Genomic DNA, 8,145 nt, shown 5'->3' with positions numbered 1-8,145 from the left:
ACCAGTTGATATTGAAATAATTTATCATCTAACCGGCATTGGTTCAGGAACGGTTCAAACGCGAGGCGAAGTAATCATCTTCATTTGCAACACCCCCATACATTTTCAGCTGGTCGATAACGACTTTCCAATTAAGGAAGCCGGAATTGTAGGAGTCGCGTTCCTACAAAAACAACAGGCAACCCTTAAATTTAAAGAGAATTTTCCATGTATTCTGTCTTTCGAAAAAAAGAATTTGTTCGCGTCCACCTTTTCATCACACGTCTTACCCCCGCGAACGAAAGTTTTGATCTCGGTCCCCGCCGGAAATAATAATGAGTCGGGCTACGTTAAACGGATTGATGCCGAACCTGGCATATTCGTAGGTGATATTCTGGCGAGCCAACAAAATGGCCTGGTCAAACTATACGCAATTAATACAACTTGCGACCACGTTACTATTACAATTCCCCCTGTCGATCTAGAGGAATTTGATTCACGACCTCCTGCACCCCGTTCTTCTCGTACAGGAAATCCGGCCGCGGACAAATCGGAAGATCACGCTCGAAGGCTCAGTGAAATTCTTAGGTTTCATGAATTAGGTCACCTTCATGAATCCGAAAAAAGTAGTATTTTAGAAATCATCGACGAGTTTCCGTATCAGTTCCATTTACCTAGTGATAGATTAAAGGCAGCTAATGTTCCCCATCATGCCATTAACACAACCGACGAATTACCTATAAACACGAAGCAATATAGATTTCCGCCGGTCCACAAAAACGAGATAGAAACCCAAGTAAATTCACTAATTGAGAGCGAAATAATCCAGCCATCGATGTCCTCTTATAATTCTCCTGTATGGATTGTCCCCAAAAAACCCGATTCATCCGGAAAGCCTCGATGGCGCATGGTTATTGACTATCGCAGGTAAACGAAAAAACCGTGGCAGATGCCTACCCCCTTCCTAATATTACGGAAATATTAGATCAGTTAGGCGGAGCTAAGTACTTCAGTACGTTAGATCTAGCATCCAGATTTCATCAAATTCCCGTAGATCCTGCATCTAAACGCAAAACGGCTTTTTCGACTCCTCATGGCCACTTTGAGTTCAATCGGATACCATTTGGTTTGAAGAATGCCCCAGCTACCTTTCAACGGGTCATGGATCTGGCATTATCCGGATTGCAAGGCACAGAGTTACTTGTTTATATGGACGATATAGTTATTTATGCGTCCTCCTTTTCAGAACACGCACGCAAATTAAGGGCCCTTTTGGCACGTTTGCAAAACGCTGGTCTAATTTTACAACCAGAAAAGTGCCATTTCTTACAGAAAGAAATTGCGTACTTAGGGCATAAAATTACTAGTGAGGGAGTGAAACCTGACCCAGACAAAATTCGAGCTGTAAAAAACTTCCCGATACCGAAAACTCGGAAAAACATCAAGCAATTCTTAGGCCTTGTAGGTTATTATCGACGTTTTATACCCAATATGATTAAAATTTCAAAACCACTAACGAAGCTCTTAAAGAAAGACGTACCTTTTCGTTGGACCGCGGATGTCCAAACTTCTTTCGAAATTTTAAGAGACGCTATTTGTTCGGAACCCCTGCTGCAATTTCCCAACTTTTCACAACCATTTCTCGTTACCACCGACGCCTCCGACTTTGCGGTAAGTGCCATCTTGAGCCAGAGACCAGTAGGAAAGGATCTCCCTATCGCATACGCCTCTAGAACCTTGAACGAGGCTGAAATAAATTATTCTACCATAGAAAAGGAACTTCTGGCGGTCTTATTCGGAGTAGAACATTTCCGACTTTACCTGTACGGCCGACAATTTACATTGGTCACTGACCACCGACCTCTAGTATGGCTACATAATGTCAAAGATCCCACTTCTAAAATAATGAGATGGCGAATCAGGTTAAATGAATATGATTATAACATAATATACAAGCCTGGAAAAGTTAATGCAAACGCCGACGCACTTTCCCTAGCGCCCAAGAAAACAGTGGTAGAATTAAACGAGGTCACCAATAGAGTCCGAGAAATATCCGAAAAGTCATTTACATTAGTGAACAGTTCGCGAGAATTTCATAAAGGAACGCCCCAATTGAGCACCCCAGAGTCTCCTCGACTCAGTCCATCGTTGGTAACGGGTGTATAATCCGAACTTCAGGAACCCGCTTCGTGGGCTGTAAGAGGGAATCTGTGCTCGATGTGCATCTTGTGTCGTCTCAGGGGAGAGGGGCACCCCGTGTGTGCATGGAAATCCCATCCGGTCAAGGGAACCGGGTGGAAGGCCACCTCGGTCAAGGGAATCGAGGTTGGCGAGATCATGAATCCCATCCGGTCAAAGAAACCGGGTGGAAGGCCACCTCGGTCAAGGAAATCGAGGTTGGCAGGGGAAAGTATGAATGTTAGCGACCAAGACTGCACAGGGGAATCCAGTGGAGTGACCTCGCCGGGAAATTCTGTAGATTTTAAAGAACCACTAGTACAAGACATTAATAATGGAAACAGAATCAATATTGGAAAAAGAATTTTGCTTACTAACTTCGACGTAAATAGATCAACGGCATCTCCTCCCTTATCCCCCACTATATTTCACAAAAAGGATCACCTCTTCGTACAGCGAGATAATCTCGCCCACTTTACCTCCTTAAATCGCAGCGACACCTCTCAAACCACTGAGGGCCTACTAGGCCAAATTGAATTTTCAATGGAGTAGATACAGCAATACCAGGCCAATGTTGGTGATGCTATGGCTTTCTCAAACGACAAATATTCCATTTTCTTCTTGTTCTTTAAGACCGAACCCCAAGACGAATTTAACCTTGATCATATCAAATCTTTGTTAAAATCACTTAAAGTCCCCCTAGACTCTTTGAATTCGAAAACCTTCAGTATATTAATAGACTCGGATAGGTTCAATTCTTCCGAACAAAACAACATATTGGATCTGCTTAGGGAGATTTTTAATGATCCACTATATGTAATTACAGTGTACAGTAAAGACATTATAATCCCGCTTGAGACGAGACGCCCCCAAATCATTAAAGAACATCATGAATCGGTAATTGGAGGCCACCGAGGCTCCTTTAAACTTCGTCAGCTTATCCAAGAACGTTTCTATTGGCCAGGCATGGCAAAAGAAATCATTGAATTTGTTCGATCCTGTTCCACCTGCCAAACAAACAAAAATTACACTATTAAAACTAAACAACCGATGCGGATCACGGATACCACCAAACGCGCTTTTGAAAAGGTACAAATGGACATAGTCGGATCCTTACCCGTAACTAGTAAAGGAAATCAGTATTTACTCACCCTACAGGATAATCTCACTAAGTATTCAGATGCAATTCCATTACGTAGTATAGACACAGCAACTGTTGCATATGCCCTTGCTGACCAGTTCATCAGTAGATTTGGTTGTCCAAGAGTTATTCACACTGACCAAAGAAGGAATTTCATCAGCCAAACCATGAAAAATTTCTGAAAAATTTTTTAAATTCAAAGAATGACATCCACTGCTTTCCACCCACAATCTGTAGGCTCACTCGAAAGAGCACATCGTGTTTTTATTAATTACCTTAAGCATTATTGCACAAAAACAGATTGGGATGATTGGATAAGATTTTGCATTTTTTCCTATAATACCTCAGTACACGAGGCCACAGGTTTTACTCCCCACGAGTTAATTTTTGGTGTAAAGGCTAACATACCCTCGTAATTCTCGAAAGGCCAAACGCCTTGAACGTTTGCATAACACCTCGATGAGCTCTTTACAAAGATCATCACCACTCAGACAACGGCGGGACAGAACCTAATAAAGGCCAAACACAGAAATAAAGCTTACTACGACCAATCACTGAAACCGTGTAAATTTAATGTAGATGACATAGTATACTTACTCAAGGAACCAAAAACCTCAAAATTTGATTGTGATTGGCGAGGCCCCTACAAAATAAACAGAATGTTTGGCGACTTAACTGCGGAAGTAGCATTAGGAAAAAATAAATTTAAAATAGTTCATACAAATAAACTTAAATTAGCCCACATAAGATTAGACTAATGTATAAGGATTATTCGGACCATCTGTATTATTTATATTCAACACACTCTTAGTTTGTATTCGTATTATGTACTGCCTTTATCTTTAATACCTTGTTAATTATATGTCCGGCATACAATGTATATTAAAACTCATCGAAAATTTCATTGCGGGTCAGTAAGTAAATTCTAAGCCATGCGTGCGTTACCGCTTGTATTTACCATAAGTACCGTCGTACTTTGTATATATGTATCGCGTCAACTTCAAAATCCAAATCGCCTTACGTCAATAGAGAATATCATGGTTCATTGTTCAACTAAAAAGCTGTTGTGTCAAAACACCTTTTTGTATAAGGGTGAAGGTGTTACGCTATCACGTGAACTTAGCTTCATGGCATGTAGCGCCACAACACGGAATAGCTTAAACACTACCGCATGTAGTATATATTTATATTCCAATTAGGAGCGGAATTCAAATGGATTAACGTATTGAATCAACGAACCGCCACGTACATTGTTAAAACATTCGACGTGGGTGATCAAGCGTGGGAAAGTTGAAAGTCAGGAGAGAAAAGGGAACGTTCGCTGAAAATACTTGATAGATTCATTATAGGCCGTGTCGAATTGCCGTTTCCGTTGGAATGCATTTCTTTAGAATTCGAGTCGAGTTAGCTTTTGTTCAAGCTCGTAAGATCCTTGAAAATAGCAGACTCGCGCTATACCTCGGTTCGCATTTCCGGCGACTTCTTCAAGGGGGCAATAAATTTCCTTAAGGATTGCTGTGTCTCTCTCTCTCTCTAGACCTCCGCGTTTTCCCTTTTCACATGTAGTCCTGCACAATCATGGCCGCGCGACTCCCATCTCCACCCGACTCGCGGGTGGACCCAAGATCGATGAAGATCACCGATAGAAGGAGTCGGGCGCAACCCCCGATTGGACCAAGACAACCCGAAGGGAGGATCGGGAATCTTCCGGAGAAGGGAGAGAAGCAGCAGATCGAGCGAAGATTTTTCCAGAGAGATCAATCGTAATCGAACCTCTGGGAACGAACTACGAAACGATTTTTAAACCAAACGAGTCGACCGAAAAAACGTCTTTGCTTTCTCTTAAAAGTATTTCGAATTTTATTTCACGCGCCTCTCAGGGCAGAGCGATTCAGCGCTCCACGGGCACCTTACCCACGTCAGAAAATTCCCTATCACCGCACGACGCATTCCGCAACAGTACCAACAATGTACAAGCGGAGCGCTGAAGTAGAAAATCTCCAATTTTTCACAACTTGCATAGCACGCATGAAGACTGTATAAGCAGAGATGAGCAAACCCCTAGGCTTCGAATAAATCTGAAGTTTGCCGATGTGTTTGTCTCGTTTCCTTCTTTGGAAAATATTCAAAAGAGAAAATGAGACAAACATATCAGTACACTTCAGATTTATTCGAAGCCTAGGGTTTTGCCCATCATTGTGTATAGGGAAATCCAACTCCATACGAAAGTTACTAGAAAACTGTTAGCAAAATCCCGAGCTTTAAGTTATGAATATTTCTACCACTTGCGGCGCTAGTGCGCACAGACTACGATATATATATGTCATATGTGTATGTATTATCATATATATACCTATATACTGCAACGTGATTTCCAGACACGGTCCGCGATCCGCGTCGGGAAGCGTGCAAAGTGAGAGTTTTCCGACTTCTCACGCCTTTACGGGAAAACCCGAGCGCCAGGTATCAGGAGATACCGGCGTGAGAAGCCGAACGTCGCGAAAATTTACCACGGCTAGCGATCCGGATCGCGGAGAGAGGCGTGGATCATCGGCGAGGAAAGGAAGTCTGGGAAGTCTTCACGGCAAGACGGGGCGGATTAACACAGCACTCGTTTAAAATAATATAGAATATATTGTACGCGAAAGATGTTACAAAATACGGTCTACACTGCCGAGCTGTCGTGGCGTCTAAGGTCACCGGGACGACCGGTAACCGACACGAGAACTACGTTTCGAAAACACATGCGGATTTCGTTCACGATAGCCCAAATTCCGTCGCGATTCGGACAAAAGCGACTTTGGAAACGATGTTCGGACAGTCTTGACGCGGTCGCGGTGGGCTCGACCTTTTCGACGAGAACGTTAACTGGCAGCGATTCAAATACGTGCGCGTTACAATGGACTCGCGACTAGATGTTCGTTAATTCGCTCGATATCCTACGCAAAGGCGATTTCCCGCTAACAATACTATTTCGCCCGACAGGGTGCTCGGCAGCCACCAGGTAACCCGACCAATTCACAATATCCTATCCATGAGTGTGAGGTAAAGGAGGAATCGCTTACCGTACCGTCCACCACGTGTGTCGTTGACGAAATAGGACGAGCTACGCGAGCTCGTCGCACGCGTTGCCTCACGCGCTTCCCCCCAGCCTCACTTCAATGGTCGGCGGCACGCAGCACCTTATGGCGGCCAAATTCAAATCGCGTTATCGGCGCGCTCGACATCGGCGGTCATTCAGTCTCGTCCCTCGGCAACTTTGGTGGCGTGTCGGTGCTGGCATCCCTCGAAGACTCTGGAGCGGGCCGTTACCAAGGGGCTGTTACCAAGAACCTCCAGCCCCTGTCCATTTGAGCTTCGTCTGCCCAGTCCGTGCAGCCGGCGCCGGGTTGGACGGCATCGGTAGCCTCTAAGCCGCATCGCTGGATGTTGCCGTCGTTAGCCCAACGCTATTGCCCTTCAGACACGCAAATTAGTCATACCCCTGAGTTACCCTTTTTTTTTTTTTTTTTTTTTATTGTGGGGAAATACGTTACGCCCCGTTTCCCGGAGGGAAAAACCTAGGTTATGTGGGACTACAATCGGGGAGGGGAGTGCCAAAGGCGCGCCCGTCCGCGATGGCTACCCACTAAAACCCCACACCCACCTAAGCTACATGGGAAGCGCCTGGATCACGCGAGTACTCGCAGGACGTTTCCCAGCTTACATGAATCCCGGGGGGAGGGTGTTAGCTTCCCCCACTACCTACTCTATAAGACCCCGGGCAGAGGGACCCGCCCGGTGTCCCCATCCCTGGGGCCGTCGGAATGGGCTTACTGAGCCCTCGCTCGGTCCACCCACAGCCCCCGGCATCTTCGTGTCCGTACTGGTTCAGGAAACAAAGAGCTTCCTGAACGCCAGGACAAGAAGACGCCGACACCGGTAAGGGAGGGTCGTCGGAGGCGTGATCCGGCACGCCCCGAACCTCCCCGCTCCACCCCCCATGCGCCCCCACAGGACCCGTTGGTCCAAGTGGGGACGGGCCGACCACACAACCTCGGCCCGTCCCGAGGGGAATTATATCCCCTCAGGGGGCCAGGGTCAGCTCAAGCCCCGGCCCCTCACATTCGCCGCCTCCATGCGAGGCATCTGTCGTCGCGGGGGCGCCCCTCGCGGCCCCCCACTATTCATACCCCCACGCAGGGGGGTACGCCGGCGCGAGGGACGTCCCCGCGCCCATGTCCTCCTTGCCGAGCCCGGGTCTCTTTCCCGGGCTCGCTCGTCGGCCTCCTTCTGCGACATAACCTCCTCACAAAAGGTGGCCGCCGATTTCCACGACCTCTCGCTCGAGGCCATGTGGTCGACCATGGCTACGAGGGGAGGTCCCACCCACCCACTGCGACCCTTAGGGCACGGCGCGGCGCGGCCCATGCCGGACACTCCTCGAGTGTGTGCCACGGCGTGTCCACCTCCTCGCCGCAGTGGTGACACTGCGGTGTCGGCTCCCGCCCCATCCGGTGCAGGTACTCTCCAAAGCATCCATGCCCGGAGAGCACCTGCGTGAGGCGGAAGGTCAACCTTCCCCGCATCCTGCACCATATATCAAATATGGGCAGGATGGCCCGGACAATCGGACGGCCCGATGGAGCAAGCTCTTGCTTCCACCGGGCCAGCGTGTCCCTCCGGGCCTGGCGCTTCTGGCACTCGACCTCATGTACCTCCTCAGCCGCGAGTTCCACCCCCGGAGGGCAGCGGGCGGAGCAGGCGATCGTGAACATCGCCGCCCGCTCCACCGCCGCCAGATGGAAGGGCGGAATCACGGCCAGGAGGCCCGCCGCCTCGGCAGAGATGGTACGGTATCCCCGTAT

At 47.6% G+C, this 8,145-nt stretch overlaps 1 long non-coding RNA gene across 3 annotated transcripts; it reads right to left on the bottom strand.

Moving 5' to 3' along the window:
- Positions 1-36: 36 nt before the first annotated feature.
- LOC128882419 (uncharacterized) lies at positions 37-4,829 on the bottom strand. Of its 3 annotated transcripts, none has more exons than XR_008458407.1 (8): positions 4,148-4,829; positions 3,896-3,941; positions 3,574-3,807; positions 3,309-3,476; positions 2,536-3,164; positions 1,801-2,452; positions 1,520-1,726; positions 37-163 (listed from the first exon to the last, which is right to left on the bottom strand). It is a non-coding gene; the product is annotated as an uncharacterized LOC128882419 (long non-coding RNA). The 3 variants fall into 3 exon arrangements; XR_008458408.1 differs by having other exon boundaries at positions 4,257-4,829; XR_008458409.1 differs by having other exon boundaries at positions 4,274-4,829.
- Positions 4,830-8,145: the final 3,316 nt, after the last annotated feature.

The sequence above is a fragment of the Hylaeus volcanicus genome, unplaced genomic scaffold, assembly GCF_026283585.1.
Source record: "Hylaeus volcanicus isolate JK05 unplaced genomic scaffold, UHH_iyHylVolc1.0_haploid 11672, whole genome shotgun sequence".
In the NCBI taxonomy this organism is placed as follows: Eukaryota; Metazoa; Arthropoda; class Insecta; order Hymenoptera; family Colletidae; genus Hylaeus; species Hylaeus volcanicus.
Note: the sequence above shows the minus strand (reverse complement) of the source record. Positions and strands in the feature narration are given on the sequence as shown.